At 39.0% G+C, this 20,971-nt stretch overlaps 1 protein-coding gene across 6 annotated transcripts in view; it reads left to right on the top strand.

Annotated features, from left to right (window-relative positions):
- Positions 1–20,971, top strand: part of Srgap2 (SLIT-ROBO Rho GTPase activating protein 2) — a 217,218-nt gene that overhangs the window by 30,430 nt on the left and 165,817 nt on the right. The window lies entirely within an intron of this gene.

Genomic DNA, 20,971 nt, shown 5'->3' with positions numbered 1-20,971 from the left:
TTTACAGGTAACACCCACAGCTGTGCGGGACCACTTGAAACGTGAAGATGACACCTGAGCAGATACTGTAAGTCTGCTAGAATGTATCTGGAAGAACACTGTTCTTGTTTGCTTTCTGTCGCTGTGATAAACACCATGACCAGCTGGGGGTATGGTGGCACATGTCTTTAATCACAGCATGTGGGAGGCAGATGCATACATGTAGAGCTCTTTGAGTTAGAGGCTGACTGGGTCTACATAGTGAGTTCCAGGCCAGCCAGAGCTACTAATTGAGACTGTATCTCAACAAAAATCAAAAAACATGACAGGACCAGAAGCAACTTAGGGGAGAAAAGGATTTTATATAGCTTTACACTTTCAAGTCACAATCCATCATTGAACTGGCGCAGTGGAACACTGATTACTGGCTCTCCCTGAGAGTTACATTCTTTTGCCTGCCCAAGGAAGGTACCACTCATAGTGAACTGGACCCTCGTACATCAATTAATAATCAGACAGTCCTTCACAGACAGGCCCACAGACCAACTTGATAAAGGAAATTCTTCAGCAGAGGTTTCTCCTCTCATTTAACTCCAGGCTGTGTCAAATTGACAATAAAAATTAACTAGCAGTAGTACTGTTTCCCAAGCCTGTATATAAACTATCTATTGTGCCAGGTTTTATGATTGTTGTCAAGGTTCTGTGTAGGTGGGTGAGCTGCAGAAATGTCTTATTTTGTTAGCATTGTCTTTAAAATGTTCTTTTCCAAGACCTCATTCAAAAGGCTGTTCACTAATTTATATTATTGTGTGAGATTGCATGTGTTTTCTTGCAGTTTTGATGAGTCTCTAACATAGTGACTTTCAACCTTCCTAGTGCTGTGACTGTTTAATACAGTTCCTCATGTTGCGGTGACCCCCAACTATAAAATTATTTTTACTGCTACTTCATAACTTCAATTTTACTATTGAGCAGTGGCTCAGTTCTCGTGACTCACAGGTTGAGAACTGCTGATCTAATACTATTAGATACCACTTTTAGGGGAAAGCAAGCAGATATGTGTGGTTAGAATGAGAAGGTTTGGGCCCTGAATTATATTATAATTATACCTACCTGAATTATTTTATTATTTTAATTTATATGTATGCATGAGAGTATGTGCATGTGAGTGCTGGTGCCCTCAGAGGCCAGAGGTGTCAGATTCCCCTGGAACTGGAGTTATAGGCAGCTGTGAGCCACCTGACATAGGTGCTCAGAATAAAACTCTGGTCTTCTACCAGAGCAGTATTCACTCTTTTAAGTGGAATTTATTTTATTTTGGGCTGGAAAGATGGCTCAGGGGATAAAGCACTTGCTGTACAAATGTGAGGAACCAAATTTAGAGCCATAGAACCCAAGTAAAAGCCAGGCAGGTATGGTGGCCTCTTGTAATTCCAGCACTGAGAGGCAGAGATAGCTGAGACAGGATCTCTGGGGCAAGCTGGTTAGCTAGATTAGCCAGAATATTAGAGCACCAGGTCCAGTGAGAGACCCTGCCTCAGTTAGTAAAATACAGAGCAGTAGAGATAGAAGACAGCAGATGGCAACTTTGGTTCTTTGGACCACACATATGTTAACAGTGCCTACACATATACACCAAAAATATTTTATTTTTGTGTATAGTGTGTTTATATGTATATGTGTAACATTCCTACTCAATTCCCTTGGTAGAGAAGATTCTACACTTTGAGGAATGGCATTGGTCTGGTTTCTACTCTCTGACCTGATGGTAAATCCTCAGTTACTAAACTCCTGTGTTTAAGTGCTTATCTGTTGCAGCCAGAAGGTCTATAAAACTGCAGTTAAATTTTGGTAGTGAAGAGTTGGGTAAGCAAGAAGAGAGAATACTTAGGCCAAAGTCTTCCAGAGGAAATACTTATAAAAACAAACAGAAATTGTGCATTAGTTAAACAGCACAGAATTGTCATTCTTTAAGATCACCAGGAAATACAAAGCAGTCCTTTTGTATATGTGTTGCTTTTATTGGCTAACGGATAAAGCTGTTTGGCCAATGGCTTAGCAGAGTAAAGCCAGGCCAAATCCAGAGATAAAGAGAGTAGGCGGAGTCAGAGATGGATGCCATATAGCTGCTGAAGGGGTAACACGCCACACCAGTAAGCCACAGCTTTGTGGAAATACACAGGTAATAGAAATGGATTAATTTAATAGTTAGAGCCAGCCAATAAGAAGCCTAAGACACTGGCCAAACAATTGTAACTGATAATCAGCCTCAGAGTGGTTATTTCATAAACTGCTTTAGGAACAGGCAGGCAGAAAAAAACTGGTCCAGGGCTACCAGCGGGCATGTACTTCTAGCTACAGTTTAGTTCTATAGTTACCTTTTATTTGCTTAGTATTTGTGCTTTTAAAAATGGGGTCATATGTTCTGTAAGATAGCTCAGTTGGTAAAATATTTTCTGCAAAAGTCTGAGGACCTGAGTTTGACCCCCAGAATGCACATACAAATGCCTTGTGTGGGCAAACAAGAAATGCTGAGAGTGAGCGCCCCCTCAATTGGTTATCCAATCCTGAGTGGTCAGCCCTCAAATCATAAACATATAAGTAACATTATAGGGTCTGAGCAGGTTATATTTACATATTTAGGGATGTGTGCATGTATATTTGTGCATTTTATATATATGTGTAATGACAAAGAAATAGAGGCCATGAATTTGAGAGAGAGCAAGGGGAAGGATATATGGAAAAGATTGGAAAGAGGAAAGGGAAGGGGGAAATTATGTGATTATATTTTAATTTTAAAAAATGCTTGCATTTATAATCTTAGTGCTGGGGAGGCAGAGACAAGAGGATTGCTGAGCTTCATGGCTTCTTCATGATAAGCTCGAGGCTAACGGGAGACTCTGTCTCAAAGAAAGTGGGCAGTATTCCTGAAAATATACTCAAGGTTGTCCTCTGTCCTCTACATGTTCACACACACATAACTTGTGTATACACATGCATATTCACATTCATCCACACACATTTTTATAATAAAAGTGGGAGTAAAAATTGTTTCATTACAGTGATTACTAATCCCATTTTAAAAGATGGGAAAACTGAAACATTAGACAGGCTAAGTGACATGCCTGAGTTACATAGTAAGGGTAGAACCAGAATGTAGAAAACATAGTTCTGTTTAAAAGAATTTAATTGCCTGGGATTGTGGCATATACTTGTAATCCCAGTACTCAGGAAGCTAAAGAGGAAGGATTAGTCAAGGCTAGCCTTGACTGCATAGGAAGCCAAACCAACCAACAAACTTTATTGAAATATATGTCATTTTTATTTATTTGTTTGTCTGTTTGTTTATTTATTTTTGTGTACAGTGTTCTGCGTACATGTATTCCTGCACACCAAAAGAGAGCAGCAGATCTCACCATGTGGTTGCTGGGAATTGAGCCCATGACCTCTGGAAGAGCAGTCAGTATTCTTAACCGCTGAGCCATCTCTCTTGTCCCTTTTTAAAGATTTATTTATTTATTATATATACAGTGTTCTGTCTGCATGTATGTCTTCATGCCAGAAGAGGGCACCAGATGTTACTACAGATGGTTGTGAGCCACTATGTGGTTGCTGGGAATTGAACTCAGGACCTCTAAGAGAGCAGGCAGTGTTTTTAACCACTGGGTCATCTCTCCAGCCCCGAAATGTACGTAATTTACACACAAGAAAATGCAGCCTTTTCAACTAAAAGTTCAACAAGTTTTGACTAATATATACACTAGCTACATATTGAATGATTCTGCTGTACACTCTCACACATCACATGTCCCCTCATGCTCCTTTGCTACTTCCCTGTTATTTTGATGCCCAATCCAATATTCTTTCTCCACATCTGGTATTCTGATTTAACATCTTTTCATCTGTATCCTTTTGGAGTAGTATTGGCTGGCAGTCAGCCAGCTTCCCCATGTTGAGTTATAAGACTGCATAGGAAGCTAGTGGGTTGGTTACTCCATTGTGAGTTCTTTCTTTAATTTTTTTTTTTTTTGGAGCTTCAGGGTATAGAAAGATAATGTGGCTTCTTTCTAGGTGAGCTTGAAAAACTGGACACCCACTCATTGTCTCTACTTGTTTTGCTGTAGCCTGCAGAGAGGCGGAGGAGGGTGGTGGGGTGGTGTAGGAGATGACCTCTAGAGGATGTTCTACTTCTATATGTCTACTCAACCTCTTCCTTGGAAACCTGCCTTCTGCTGCTTAGTTGCCGCTCCCAGGGCCTTAATTAGTCTGAATCCTCTATCAGGTGACTGAGTCCCAAAGGCCTTGAAGATCCCAGCTCTGACAAATGAGCAAACCTTGGATTTCATAGCTATTTAAAGCAGATTATAGAAGAGCCATTTCCTCCATGTTGTAAGTGAAAACAGACCATTTCAGAATGTTTAATGTGCCGTTCTCATATCCTGGATTTTGCTCATAGTATCTTGAACGTTGCAGAGGATCAGAGGTTCTTCCCAGAGTGTTGGCCCTGGACCATAGGTACTCTTAGAGCTGTTATGTAGCAGTACACTGGCTTTGTTCCTAGCAAGGCAAAGATATGCATACTTCAGCTGAAACACTGTGGTGCTCACAGGAAGTAACCCAGAGTACAGTTTTTACTTTTCTACATGAGATTTGCTTCCTTTTAGTCACCTAATTTGGAGTTGGGGATCCCTGTGTTATGATAGTAATCTGTTTTATTTGTTTTTGGGCTGTTTTGAGTTTTCAGAGCCATTTTTTTGGTCATCATATCCTATTTGGTACCTTTTGTTAAGGTGAAAGCCTATCATCTGATTTGGGTGGGATAGCTGTGAGGGCATCATAATATTCAGATTTCTCTTGCACGGACCCAGTCATCTTATCCTTGGTCCCCACAGTATTAATTTTCTCCTAGTTATCTTACAAATTTCTATGGCTTTGGGAAGAGTAAAACAGCAACAGCAATCCAGATTCCATGCTTCAGCTTCAGGGTTCTCTATTACTGGCAACCCCGATCAGAAAAAATATTTTCTAGAGAGTGTAGCCTGAGGCAGTGGTTTTATTGTACTCCCTTGAGTCTGGCTGTCAACAGTTAGTGGTCATTCCTTGCTTTCCTCTTTAGTTTGTTGACTGCATCTGCTTGGTGAATCTCTGGTATTGTCTCTTTGATCTTAATGTCCTCTTTCCCACTGTAAGGACTTTTTGCATTATGGAGATAGGAAAAAGAGTGGACTTCCTGTGTTTTGTCTACAAAAAAGCTTGGTACTACTCAGAAACCCGTGTATCAACTCCTGTGTGCTTCAGGAAGATGTGGTGGCAGGAACAAAGACTTAGTTGAGAGCACCACATGTGTACATTGGGGATGACTGTACAGAGATTTTGTGTGTGTGTGTGTATGTGTGTGTGTGTGTGTGTGTGCGTGCGTGCAAATGATTACTCATTTCTGCAGGCATAAAGGACAATTCTAGTTTTGTAGAGGTAACAGGCTATTGCAATGCTTTCTTTTCCATTGGAATTATGTTTCCAAAGGTCCAGGAACATTATATTCCTTTCCATACTCCAGGTGAGCTTTCCATAACAATGAAAGAAATATTAAAGATGACAGGGAATGCTAGGAGTGCAAATAGCCAAGGCAGGTAGCAGGGAGAAGAGACACTGGATTTCAAAGGGAAACTTTTTGAAGACACTCTGTAGGTGCTGCTGGTCACCCAGGGAGATTGTGGATTTATTTCACAGTTCCTGGTTCTCATCTAGGCTTCATGTGTACACTTCTTAGGGAACTAGGGAAGGCAGTAGTAACCTTGACAAGGAGTGTGGCTGAGCTTCTGGTCCACTGGAGCAAACCGAGTTGCTGTAGGTAGGAGGCAGGTTGGCTCAAACATCCACAAAATGCTCAGAGCTGGTTGGTTATTTCATTTTGTTTTGTTTTGTTGTTTTCTTCCTCCCTCATGCCAGCCTCCTTGCAGTCTATATTTTCTATTTCCACAGGAAGTTTCTTCTGCTTCCCTTTTCTACAGCTGTACCTGGGTCCAGATGGCTTCTGCCCTCTTCTCTTTTACTTTGTAGCCCTGATCACTTCTTCACAGACACCCTGGATGGAAAGAGGGGTTTGTTCTGATGCCCTCTTTTCTGGAACGGCTGCACCCTACCAAGACAGATGGCTGTCTAGACTATTTTTAACTGTCTCTGGGGAAGAAGATTCTACAACCTATTTTGAAATCTGTTCCACTGACTGACAGTTCTCAAGTTAGGATTTCTTGCTGATTCTTTGCTTAAAATTTGACAGGTGTGATTGAAAATCCTTTCATTTCCTTCCTTTACACTCATGTAGTTCGCGGTGGAGAGGGAGTTTAGAAGTCATTTAGGCCCACACCTAATGAAGAAAATGAAACCCACCAATTTCTTAACTCTAAATTGAAATGGAAAATGCCTCTACATCCTCCCATTGAGAATCCCATCTGTTTTGGGATCTGCCTCTAAAAGCACACATTTGGGTGTCATTTTGCGAGAATCAATTTAATTTTCTGGAGAAGAAACAAGTGATTGTGGAGTTGGAAGTGTGGAATGCAAGCATTAATTGACTTACTCTGTTTTGTTTCTAGTGAGAAAGTTAAATGATGCTTGTAGAATTACCTTGCCATAAAGGTAAAAATAAAACCAGTCTTTTAACATATACAGCCTTTTCTACTTTATTTATCCCCATTCTCTCAACCCTTTCTTTAAAGGGGAAGGAGTGTGGTGGTGGTTATTTTTCTCCCTTCTCTCAGTGTCGGCCTCTGTATGATAAATATTTGTTGCAATGATTGTGTTGGGTGGTGAAACTCCTTTGAAGCCCCCTTCACATAGAGGGCTTTCTGCTGTTGCACACTTCCCTTGGTATAAGTCCCTGTCCTGCCTCCCTTGACTGACAGCATCTTGATAGCAGAAAGCTCTGTTGAGAAGTAATGGTGTTACCTCAGTTTCAGTGCAGGATTCTTGTTATATGGTGTGGAAATCCAGAATTCATTGTAAACCAGTAAAACCGTTTAAAACGACACTTTCAGTATTCCGCCTGCACTCTAAGTATTTGAGGTATTTAATAAATCTCAGACCAATTTTCTCTGCTACATGATTAGCTTTGTGTAAGGAACGATAACCTCATTTTGCTATCAACCTAAGAGAAACATGCAGATATACTAAAGTCAACTTACCTGGGACAGTTAGACCAGTAGTGTGTGTCTGTCACTCTGGGTTGAACCTGGATTCTTAATTATGCTGAACAAGTACTACACCACTGAGTAGATCCCTGTCTCACTAAATAACTCCAGAGTGCCCGTGAGCCTGTGATTCTTCTGCTTCAGCCTCCTAAATGTGAGTTGTTGTTTTTAAAGTTCTTGAATATATTTGAACAGTGAAATGCAGAATGCTTCCAGACTTCTAGGCCCCATAGCTATACTCTTTTTATTGCTGTCTTTCTTTACCTAGTGTTTTAAAACAACTTACCTTCATTGAATTCTTCCAAAGCATTCAAGTTTAAAAAAAATGTTTATGGTAAATTTTCTTCATGATTGTCTGTGTCCCTTGTGTGACTGGTACCTGCAGAGGCCAAGAAAGAGGTTGGATTCACTGGAACTGAAGTTATAGACAGATGTGAGCTGCCATCTGGGTGCTAGGAGTTGAACCCAGGTCCTCTGGAATAGCAGCTAGTGCTCTTAACTGCTGCACCGTCTCTCTAGTCCCTCAACTTCTTTTATATATATATATATATATATATTATTTATTATTATATTTTATTAAAGATTTCTGTCTCTTCCCCGCCACCGCCTCCCATTTCCCCCCTCCCCCAATCAAGTCCCCCTGGCAATGGGTTTTTGATCCTACTGCACGTACTGGCTTTGTGGGAGCCTAGGCAGTTTGGATGCTCACCTTACTAGACCTGGATGGAGGTGGGTGGTCCTTGGACCTTCCCACAGGGCAGGGTACCCTGATTGCTCTTTGACCTCAACTTCTTTTTTAAGGAAGCATCTTTTTTTATTCATGGTTAATTGGTTAATTTGAGATAATACATAATTAATGGGTGTACCTGTGAACTACTGGTGGTGACAAAGCATGCAGCCTGGTTGATTAGAATATCTGTGAACACATATACAATAGAGAGGCTTATTAGCAAACAGTTCAGTGTATGTATGTCTGTGTATACACACACATTTGTATATGAATATATCTTAATTATATGTATATGATTGTATGTATGAATTGAATGCACTAACAGTTACAAATATGCACAATTACTAAGTGCATTAGTACACATAGTTGTCGCAGCAACTTTTTACTTTGTATGTAGCACTACTTATAAGATATTGAAAATCCACATGAGAATCTTTAGAGATCAAGATTTTTGTTGTACCAGTTTGTTCTGTTTGTAGGAGAAACTAAGAATTAACTGTAGACCCTTTTTTATATGTGTGTTAGAACCAGACATTTTAGGAAGATCATCTCTTAGTAATAACTTCATTCTTAGAATAAATATAAAAATAATATCAATAGTGACTAAATATTTGTTGGGCAGTTACTATGTGCTAGGCATTGTGCTATGTGATATATTATCTTTGTTAATCTCTGTGACTCTGAAAGAAAATACAGCAAGGCATGTTGTGTTATTCCCATATTTAGATGAGGGATCTTTAGGAGCCAGTGAGGATGTCATAATAGGTTTAAGCCTTGAGCATTTGAATAGTTGGTACTGTTGGTTTTCATAGTGCTTGCTTTTGCTTCATTTTAGGGTATAAGATTCTTTCGGGCATGGTGAAAGGGCCTGTATGTCCTCAGAGACTGCCTACAGGGTGAAACTAGCTCCCACTTTGGGCTTGCTAGGAACCAGGGTAGGTACCCAGTTGATTTCAGAAAACGAAAAGAATTCTTGTGGCCAGGTATTATGTAGAATATTTGAATTCAGCTTCTGGTACATGGAAAGTAAAGTCAAAGAAGCAGTGAAAATAAACTGTTATGGGACATTAGACTTTGTCACTTTCCTTTCATGGTTGTCCCTGTGGGAGGCCCATGTAAAATTCCTGGCAGCCTGAATGTGTGTGATCCAGCTGTTTGGTGGTGCCAAAACAAACATTTGTGTGGGTCTTAGGGCTCTTGTTTAGGAGTTTGGCAGAGGGTGGAAGGGCTGCATTGGGAGCAATGTTGATGGAAATGATTTTCCTAATTGCTGGTATGAGGTTGGTTCAGAGCTGAATTTAAAAGAGTTAAGGTCTTTTGTCTGTCCACATTTTTTGAACCCTTCAGGTAAGGCAAATCCAGGTTTACAAACTCACTCATAGCCTGAAGGCTGGCTGAAAGTGCTAGCCTTCAGGCTTCTTAGGCAGGAAGGTCACTGCAACAATAGCAAAAAACAAAACTAAACTAAAATAAAAAACAAACAAACAAAGCCCGTGTCCCAAACCCAGCTTAATTTCTTTGCAAGGCAATTCTGAATGTCAGACTCTTCCTGTTTTATGTGTTGGAAGAAGACAGCAGTAAGGTAGACATTAGTTGGAGGCCACCTTCTGTAGTCTCCCTTCCTGCAAGAAGAACTTCTTGTGGCTTAAATAGATAGAAATATAGTATGGTACAGAAGTTAAATGAAAGGATTCCTAATGTACATTTCAACCTGAGGGAGTTCATGCAGTTTTTCTACTTATCTACAACAATTTTTGACAGATGTCTTCTGAGTGTAGATTTTAATTGGAGATACAATTATTAGAAAGTTTGCTTTGTCTTAGAATAGATTCTCTGAGTCTTTCTTGGGTTACTTTATATCCTTTGAAGAAAAAGACATTGTCTGTTATGAACAAAGTTTGGGTTTCATCCTAGAGTGGCTATAATTGGCTAACTCAGAATTCTGGAATAGGGAAAGAACTGTGGAGTGGTGTTGAGTAAGCCTATAGAAATGCTTTGTACTCATTGCTTTGGATACCTGCTTCAATTTGACCTTAAACTATGGTGCTAGCTCCTTGAAACACGGCATCACGACTATACAGACTAGCAGAATTGATTGTCATTTGTATCATGCTGGGCACCTCCAGAGGGCTTCTAGATTCTTGTGTCCATTGTGGAGAGTACAAGTGAAATGAGAGAATTCATTAAGACACTTTGAAGGAGGAAAAGAGGTGAGGACAGGAGAAAGTGAAGAAGCTCAGAAGGCAATGGCTACACAAAAAATGGGTGTTCTTATGTCACACCTGGTGGGTGTTCTGGCTCATTGGTGTAGAGCAGGCTTTTTGGATCATCTGTATTGTATGTGTTTTTGTTGCTCAACCTATTACATGTGTACCTCATGCACTGCAAGTCTTATTAGCATCTTAATGGGTCACTAGTCACTTTCAGACACAGTGGAGTGCATCTGTCACTGTATCAGTGGCTCTATTTAGTTCTTGTAGGCCTGACCCTCGGATTTTAAAGCTGTTATTTTTTCCTTCTAAATTTATAGACCTTGTGTAAGACCCTCTGTCTTTGGTCTGTATCCTGTTCTACTACCTCAGAATTTGTTCATGCCTAGACCATATCTGAAAATTCTTCTTCAGTTTCACATTCAGGTTTCTACTTCTCTGTGTTAGAACCAGGTCATGTGGTCCTCCCCACATCTGTGCCTTTAAGGTAATTCACAAAGCTTTGTGAGGTGATTATTTTTATTTACAGTTTGGGTAGGAACACCTGGGAAATGAGATTCCAGGAACTGCTTCTGCAGTCTATGCTTTTCTCATAGGGCTTCTGAATTTGCCCTTGACTTTTGACCATTTATTTCACTCCATGGAATCCTTGGAATTAAATTGACTAAAAAAGGTTTAAGAGAAAGAACAGAGAAACTCTACTATGGGTGTTTACTTGCTATTGGAGGGTCATTGACTACCACGAGAAGTGTGACCAGTTCTGTCTGTTTTCTTTTATGCGCACAGACTTCATTATCAACATCTGCTGACTTCACTGGGTAGAAACAGAGATGCTGTAATAGAGGAGAGGAGGGAGCTGAATGTAGTTTACTGTGATTTACATAATAACATCAGAATCTCCCAAAGGGTCTTTCCTGCCTCCTGATGGCTGTGATGAAGTGGGCTACCCTAGGGACTATTTACTTTAGGGCCTCCCCAGGGTTATTAGGCCCACAATGGGTCTCGGGATCAAATGTGCAGTTAAATTGAGATTCATTAGGATAAAGACTTCCTTTACTTCCAAAGTAGTATGATATTCCATCCCATCTGTCTTTAGAAGTTAACTTGTAACTGGCATATGAATAGTGGCAATTTGAAAATAACTCAAATTTATTTCTCTATAGTTTAGATTAATAAGCATCTATGTTTGATATATGTTTAAATACACACACATATATGGGAGCTTATAAAATGGGTTTTTATAGGACTTCAAATGCATTGGGTTAGTTATCCCTACCTCAATCCCTCCTCTATCTGACCTTCCCTCTTAAACACCCCTTCCATTATTCCCTTTTGCTCCTTCATACCACCTGTATCTCCTTTCCTTTTCTAAGTTAATTAATACGTCTTGAGACAGGATTTCATATAGCCCAGGTTGGTCTTGAATTTGTTTTGTGACTGAGGATGACTTTGGACTTCTGATTGTCTTATCTTTGCCTCCAAATGCTGGGATTACAGACATGTGCTGCAGGATGCCAGGGTTTATACAGTGCTGGCTCTCTAACGTGAGGCTTTGCACATGCTAGGCAAGGCACTTTCAAAACAAACTGCATCTCTAGTCCTCAATTGCTTTTTCTGGTAAATTTCCTAACACTACATAGAAGTACTGGGAGCATGCTCATCTACAAATGACCTTTACCAAAACACAAGGGTAAACTTCACCCAGGCTTTTAAAAATTTATCTGATCGAGTAGGCAAGATGGCCTAGTAGGTAAAGCCTACTAGACCTCACAGGTGTGAGGATGTGAATTTGAACCCTAGAATCACACAATGCCAGATGAGTGGGAAGCAAGATGAGAGGTGGGTATAGAAAAATTTCCTGAATAACCTGTTTTACACAGTAGTGAACAAAAAAGAGACTTTGAAACCCTAGATTGTCCTTTGTCCTCCATATGTGCACTATGGCACCCACGCACCCACACTCTCACATAGACATACACATATCATATGTGCACATAAATAAAGAGAAATACATAAAGATAAGTAATCTGACTATAAGCTGCGATGTTCTTTTGGTGAAAATTTTAGTTAACATTGCATCTTATTGTCAATAAACAGAATGGAATAACAATTTATTCTATGGGTATGAGCACCTAAGTTTATAGTGTACTTGGGAAAATATTCTTCACTATAATAGACAATGTAGCTTGATATCTTGGACCAGGATCCTTTTCTTTAAGACTCATTTTCCCTAATTTCCTTAATAAAGCCTCCCTAATTTCCAGATAAATACTTACAAAGAAGCATTTTGATTAAAGTCAGAATTTACATATTATTCCTTCTGGAATATATGTACTATTTAACGAAAAGAGTTTTTTTATAGATGGAATTACTAATTTTTTTGTGGTGTGTAGTATGTATGTGTTCAAGCAGGTGGTGTGGGGGGTGCTGTTGGTCAGAAGTTGATGCTAATATCTTCCTTAGTTGCTCTCTATTTTATTTATTTGTTTATTTTGATTTTCAAGTGCAGGGATTAAAGACATGCATCACCCCCTGGCTCTACCTTAGTTTTTGAGACAAGATCTCTCACAAACAAACAAAAACACCAATTGTAACAACAAATCTCAATGTGTTTGCAGAATATTTGATCACTAAAGATTAGTAGAAAATTTCTTGGAGTGGAGCCATTTGTGGATTTTGCATTCTTGCTTATCAGTACAAATCTCATTTATTTTTTAAGATTGTTTTGGTTAACATGAGATCAACAATTTGTAGGTGATTTCACATTGCTTGACCTATTAAAAGAGACCAATTTCACAACCTTCTGGTCTTTTTTAGGTATAGACCAGGCACAGAGATGAAGTCCTGGGTAGATGTGAGCATGCTATGAGATGTTTTACTGCCCTGTTGCTGGCTGGATGTTTGGACTTGTAGAGATGTGCTTATATTCCTTCAGTTCCTATGACTCTCAGCTCTGGAGTGGAATTCCCCAGGCAGTGCCTTTTGATAGATTGGGGAGGAAATAAATCTGTTTTTCTGTGCCTATTTAAACAATATTTCCATTTACCTTGGAGAATGTACAAGAACAGGGTTTCACACATATTTAAGAGAAAACTGCAAATAAAAAGGATGTGCACACAGTAGCATGAATGGAGTGCTATTCTTAGTCTGGGCTGTAACCCAGAGGAGAACAGGAAACAAGATGCTTCAGAATGGCAAGAGCCAAGAGTCTTCAACTCATAGGGAAACTCATGACAGCTGGTAGCATCCTCCAGACCTTCCTGTTTGGGTAGAAATTTACCCTCCTGTATTGAGATGGAGGAAGAGATGCTTCTTTTCTAAGAGATCTTGAGAGAAAGAGTAGATCAAGTCTGAAGAAATGGATCTCCCACTTGTTCTCTTTCTTATATAGAAATACTCATGGTAGATACAACTGCCTTTCTCATGTTTGGAAGGTTCAGCTTCTGATGAGAGAGACCAAGTGGGCTAAGCCCTTCAGCAATTTGAATAGTCCCCCCTTTTTTTGTTTAGATTTTGACATTATACTTTAATTCCCTTGGACTTTGAAAGTTTAATGCTGGACTTTAAATACACACAGTGGTGGGCAACTAGAAAGTGACCACTTCTAAATGGTCACTCAATGGCTACTTGAATATATTAGTGTCTGGAAATTGATCATCTGTCCTCTCTGTCTTTGCATGATAGAAAGCGATTTGCCCACGTAGCATCTTCCCACCCCTCATATACCTGTCATCCTTAGATGATCATTGATCTAGATAAAGTAAGGCAAATATGTATCGGCCCCCTCCTCTACTTATTATTTAATATTAGCAGTTAGACTCCAGCAGGATATTAATAAGATGATACATCTTTAATTTGAATCTGATATGAGATATGTTCTTCAGTGGGCCTGCTAAGGCATTTCCTTAAAGCACATTCTTTGAAAAGGATCAAGACTGCATATAAATCATTGTGTTTCCTCATTTATCTACATATAAGAAGATATCTTATTTCCCTTTTTTCTTACTTTAAATACTACATTTATCTAGCTACTCCAAAAGATATCAACAGGATGCCAGTCTTGGGAGAACAGAACATTTATCTTAAGAGTGGTACATAGAAACTTCACTTCTCTTTGGCCATTGATTACAATTTTTGAGAAACAAGTGTAGGGAAAATCCTGCCTATAGACTTGAAAGCCATTTACTTTGTTAATAGAATAGTCTTATTCATGCTAACTATATGCTTTAACTATTGAAGATCTCCATGCTCTTAATATTTTAGACAATGCTCTGTTGATGCTGTGAGTTAGCCAGGAGGTGTCTTCATCAGATAGGGAAGAGAGGAGGGTAAAATGAAGGCAATCAGTTGCCGTCAGCTTCTCCATTGATGACGGTGACTGTGTTAGAACCATACCCTTGAGACTTGGTTTGGAAGGCATGGAGGTACCAGGTAAATTTGATGTCACATACCTGTAATCCCAGTTACTTGGTAGGATAAGGTAGGTCGATCACAAGTTGGAAGTTTACCTGGACAATTAAGTAAGATCTTGTCTCGAATAAAATATAGAAATAATAACATAACAAGTAGATTGTAGAGGTTGCTCAGTGGTAGAGATTTACTTAGCTTATCTAAGACCCTGAGTTAATCACCCATACCACAAAACAACAACAAACTGTAAGCTAGAAATATCCATGAAAGTCACTATGAGTAGCTCCTATAGAGTACCAGAACTGAATTACATGAAGTATATAGCCCGCAGGCAAAATAATTTCCAAGTGGTTATAAGAACATACTTTGGTTTAGAGTTGTTACACTTATGTTTTCTTGTTGTAGGAAGTCGCTTGTTTCTTGCCAGCTGCTCAGCCCCGAAATCATTACACAGAAACCATATTATTTGCAATACTGTTTGGCTAATAGCTTAAGCGTATTTCTGGCTAACTCATATCTTAAATTAACCCATCTCTGTTAATCTGTGTATCACCATGAGGCTGTGGTTTACCAGGTAAAGTTCCGTGTCTATCTCCGGCCAGGATACATGGTTTCATCTAACTCTACCTTCTTTCTCCCAGCATTCAGTTTAGTCCCCCCTTTCCTGCCTAGCTCTGTTCTGCCCTGCTATAGGTTCAAAGCAGTTTCTTTATTCATTAATGAATAAAAGCAACACATAGACAGAAGGACCTCACATATCATATTCTGATTTACTATTGTTACTAAATTTTTCTTGTCCTCCCCCCACCTCCAAACTATTAGTGTTGATTCAAGAGACTGTGAGAATTCCAGGGTAGATAACTTTCTGTAAGAAATTTGGAAGGAAGAAGACTAGAGAATTGATCTTGCCCTTACTTGACAAGTTATGATTAGTTCTAGTGAGTATGGTAAAGCTCAGAAGTATTTTGGGATTGGAATTCAGTGAAAGGTATGCAGCAGAGAATCTGGGAAAAGAGGTATCTTTCCAAAAGAAACCCTTCTTATTCATCTAGTCTTAACAATTTGCCTTTGGGTTAGTGATTGCAAGGTGCTGGGCCAGTCACTGGTGTTGATTCAGAAGGTCTGCTTTTCATAACCTATATGCATAACCCATCAATCACAGATCAAAGATAGGTGAGATAGTCCAGCACTGAGAAGGCTGAGACAGAAGGACCACAAATGGGAAAGCTTAGACTACGTAGCACGACTATCTTTCTCCTACAAAAGGCAAAAATTTCCAGAAAGCTTCAAAGAACAAAACTTTAATTTGTTGTGCACTAGTGTGACTAAAGTTATGTTTCTGTGTATCCTACTCCTGTTATTTCATATAACCTCTATGCAGCATTCATTTTTATCTAAATAGGCTTATGAAAATTGAATCTGTCTTAAATATGTACAAACATTTTTCTTGTCACTATTCCCTAAACAATATAGTGCAACAATGATTTATTTATCACTTATATTGTATTAGGTATTGTAAGTAATTTAGAGATGATTGAAAGTATATGGGAAGACCAGTGAGATGGCTTAGTGGGTAAAGGTGCTTGTCCTGTAAGCCTGACAGCCTGAACTTGCTCCCCAGAACCCATGTAAAGATGGAAGGAGAGAACCAACTCTGCAAAGTTGTCCTATGGCTTCCATATGCGCATTGTGGCACGTGTGATCCCCCCAACAATAGTAATAAATAAGATTTTAGATTTAAGATTTTGTATTTCATAAGTGTTTGGTAGAATATGGCAGATTATGTGTAAATATGCCGTTTATGTGAGGCTTGAATGTTCTTTGATTTTGGGATCCATGTCTGTTCTGGATCAACCCACAACCAATACCAAGGAATGGTTGTATGTGAAACTATGAAGTGTAGGGTTTTAGGACAGGAGAAATGATGAGATAAAGGCAGGTCTTTCATCTCTTCTGGAAAGACTCCTTTGATGTGAAATCTATTTTGTCTAGTTAATTAGAATTATGTCTTGTTTCTGTCCATAAAGACTCTACTGATGATCTTGGACTACTTAATTCTCTTTGCTTGACAGATTGATGACATCATCAGCAATAAGACCATTTCTAATGTATGATTTTTTAAAGATTATTATTACTGTTCCTTGTGTTCTTAGATTAGCAGAAAGAAACCAAGAAAGAAAGCATTATCTCTAACTACAGCCCAACCTCACCTAAACAAGCTCTAGCAGTTGAGATCTAAGTTCACATTTTGGCTATGCCATAGAAATTGTAATGCAAGAGTAAACAGCTTAATCTTCTAGAACCTTCATGTTCTTACTATAAAGTGTGGACCAAATAACTAGAAGGTAAAAAGAGCCTACCACGCAAAAGCTCACAGTGAGTTTTAGCTATTTTTGTTACTAGGTGGAAAATATACAAACACCTTCTGTCCCTCTACACTTTCTACTTTTTCTTTTCTTTTTTTTCTTGTTTTTTTCAAGACAGGGTTTCTCTGTAGCTTTGGAGCCTGTCCTGGGACTATCTCTTGTAGACTATGTTGGCTTTGAATTCACAGAGATGTGCCTGCTTCTGTTTCCCAAATGCTGGGATTAAAGGCATGTATCACCACTGCCCGGCTTCTACTTTCCATTTGTAAAGTGAGTTTGACATTCGTTGTACAATGGCTATTTGTAGGTTTAGTGAGAGATTTTAGCTATGAGGATTGATGTGTATCTCAAGATTTACATTTGGTCTGCATAATTTGTAGTATATTTGTAAATTGTATAAAGAACTATATTTAAAATGTATCCTTACTGTTTCTCCTTATCAGTCCTCTACTTCAGAGGGATGCTTTCTGACCATGTGCTTTAAATAACCTAGGATGGTAATATGGCTAATAGATGAACACAGTCCTTGTGAGTCCATTTGCCCTGTGCTTGGATTTCTATTCTTAGATTACAATGGCCGGAATAGAAAGCCTTTGACCCCACATCCCACTGGAGTCATGTGTGCCTGGCTAATGGAATTCTTTAGCAGCCTAGGACAAAGTCTGCTTCTATCATTGACTAGACTGGCATGTAGTAGACGATTAAAAACTAGTCTCTTAATTGTTTGGAGTTTCTGAGGCTGGCTTACCTGGGACATGCCATGTTACATGTCTATTTACTTTGCTCTAGTCAGGGAGTGGTAAGAGAAATAAAGGATAAATCTTTCCTGCTTTATGTTTCCTTGAATCTGTGATTAAAATATTAATATCATTTACTATTTGTCAAGGAAAGTCCTGCGGAGGTCTCTTTAGCATGTATTTTGCTTCTTTACTGAGCCTGGGGCCAGGCCACCTGTATTTCACATTATCTTGTTTAATCCTTGTGTAATTGTGTTTTGTAAAACCAAAAATAGAGAGATAGAAATTGAGTCATAATTTACCCAGGAGGTCATGATTATGGGTTTTCTACTACTGCACACTGCACATGCCTTGTCTCTTGACAGGTGATGGGATGGTCATTCCAATAAAGGTCATTCCAGTGATTTAACAGTATCACTAAATGTTTATAAAATACCAGAATATAGTTACTCCACTTATACCTAGAGTTCCTGACAGTCTCTAAAGATGTGAGCATATTTGGTTGTCCAATTCTGAAGCCAAATGATTCTAGGGAAAGAGAACCTCCATATCACAGGGAATGGAGTGGGCGTTTTGAGGAGCATCTTGAGTTTTACTTATCCTACTAAACTCCAGATCCTGTTTTTGGAGTGCCTTTCTCCAGGGAACCTTTGAAAGTTTCAGAGACATGATCTCAACTTCATAGCATCCCTGGTAAGATAGGGGAAGGCTGAAATAACTTTGTAGTGAGTGGGAGAGTCAGACACAGATGGGAGACAGAGACACCCAAGTTAGATAATTAGTCCAAGGTCACATTAAATAATTTGCAGCTCAGGTGATGATAAATGTGTCTAGGGCCTTGTCTCCTAGGTGTTTCAGCTTACCTTACAGTATAATTTGTGCTCAGTTACTTATCTGTCATATCTTTCTTCTTCCTTTTTCTATTTTGGTAAGTAAGGTGTTTCCACACTTAATGACTGATTAATCTTGAGCTTTAATTTAGCTCTCAAGATGATTTTATTGGTTGGTTTTGTGTCAACTTGATACAAGCTAGAGTCATCAGAGAGGGAGGAGCCTTAGTTGAGGAAACACCTCCTTAAGATCTAGCTGTAAGGCATTTTCTCAATTAGTGATAAATGGGAGAGGGCCCAGCCCATTGTGGATGGTGCCATTCCTGGGTTTGTCCTGGGTTCTCTAAGAAAGCAGGCTGAGCAAGCCAGGGGAAGCAAGCCAGTAAGTAGCACCTCTCCATGGCCTCTGCATCAGTTCCTGCCTCCAGAATCCTGCCCTGTTTGAGTTTCTGTACTGACTTCCTTCAGTAATGAATAGTAATATGGAAGTGTAAGCCACATAATGTTTCATCACAGCAATAAAAACCCTAAAACAATGATCAATGACCTAGCTGAGAAAACTGCTACCAGAATACAGTTTTTAACATACCTTAGCTGTTATTTGGTATTATGGTAACTTTTCTGATCCTATATTGTATATTATCAGTCTCCATGAGTTGAGAACCTTGGAACTCCAAAGGTTTATCTTGACGGAAGAGCTATTAGAGCTGAGAAGTGTTGCTTCTCTAGGCAGTGCTTTAGGACAAAATTGGTAGAGAGTCCTGCTTTTAACTTAATAGAGAAGCACATTCTAGAATAACCATTGGCCTTCCCTATAGAAATACTATAAATTTGGATTATTAGTTGTTTGTTGTAATAATATTATTAAAAAAAACATATCTTTTTAGTTGCCCTCATGACTCAGTATTTATTGAAACATGACTTTTCTCATGAAATATTTCTTCTTGTGTTTTTGCCAGGAGGTACTGAGACATTGTAAAATTCGGTGACTACCTATGGTCACCGGGAAATAGCTGAGTTCTTTATATTTTCAGCTATATACTATGAAGTTTCCCTTAAGTTTTAGTACTTAATACTATGAAATAAGTCACAGAGGAGAATGTTTTACAAAAGAGATCCATTCCCCTACAGGTGGGGATCGTCAGTTAGTGAAATATGATCTAGTGCTGTATAGTTTTTGGTCTGCTGATGATTGTAGATCTTTTGGATTTATGATATATTCAGTTTCATATTCACTTATTCAACACCGTCTGGATATCTTTCTTTTGTGCCAGCCATCATGTTGGACAGTGGGTGACAGGCAGGAACATTCCCTCTTCCTAGGATCTCATAGCGGATGTTTGAATCTGGTGTCCTGTAGATGCTTTAGATTCTGCAGTGGAGTTTTCTTGGATCCTGTGCACTATCTTGTACTTCAGCAGATAGCCCAGAGTCTGATACACTGCTCCTTACTGCTGTTAAGCAGGGCCCAGAAGTACCACATCACTTCTCCCTAGATTGTCTCAATAGCTTCCCAATTAGTCTTCTCACTTCATTCCTATCCTTTCCATCTACTTTCAATATGACAGCTCAAGAAGTCCTTTAAAAATAGAATTTAGGGACTGCTGGAGAGATGGCTTAGTGGTTAAGAACACTTGAGGTTCTTGTGGAGAACTTGGGTTCACATGGTGGCTCACACCCTCTGTATGTAATTCCTGGTCCAAGGGATTTGACGCCTTCTTCCGATCTGAGGACACCAGGCATACACATGGTGTTCATACATGCATGAAAGCAAGATACTCATATAAATAAAAATAAATATATCTGAAGATGGAATTCAGATCCTCATTTTCTCTTCAAGTCTCCCTGTGGTTTTGTATCACAAGATTCTTCCCTTACTCCCAATGCTGCCTTACTTTTTATTACTCTGCCTTGCACTCCTTTTCATAACATTGGACTCACGTTGTTTTCCTTAACATGCCGAGAATGCTTGGCAGAGTTCTGTCTTAAGGCCCTAATGCTTCTTCATAGTTTACTTTTCTGCTGTCTTGAAAATTACCGTATTAACAGAGCCTTCATGATAGATCTCTAGAAAATGTACCCTGACCTGGTAGTTTCTATTTGATTAATTTCAAATCACTTCCTTTTCACTGTACTCTAATGTCTCTATGGGAAAAGGATTTTTGTCTGCTTTATCCTTAATGCTTACAAAATTCTTCACATTTGTTTGATTGAATAATCAACCTATTACTGATTCTATATCCTTTGTAGAAGGAGTCTCTTGGACCAGTGGTTGCAGCACATGATTTGGAGAGATTGGTCAGAATAGCTCTATTTGTTTAAAATAGGGTTTTTCTTAATGTAAGAGGTGTTTATCAGTTTAAGTCCCCACTTTAGCTTTAATGGTATCACTCATTAATCAAAACCTCAAAGGATGAATTAGAAGGGAATTAGGAGACCATTTTATTTTTTTGTTCTCACTGTATGTAAGAATAATAGAGTTCTGAGAAGATTGGTGAGTTTGGCCAAAGTCATTAAGC

This window comes from Microtus oregoni, unplaced genomic scaffold (assembly GCF_018167655.1).
Source record: "Microtus oregoni isolate MIOR12 unplaced genomic scaffold, Mior012 000003F_ref0000135, whole genome shotgun sequence".
Lineage (NCBI taxonomy): Eukaryota > Metazoa > Chordata > Mammalia > Rodentia > Cricetidae > Microtus > Microtus oregoni.
Note: the sequence above shows the minus strand (reverse complement) of the source record. Positions and strands in the feature narration are given on the sequence as shown.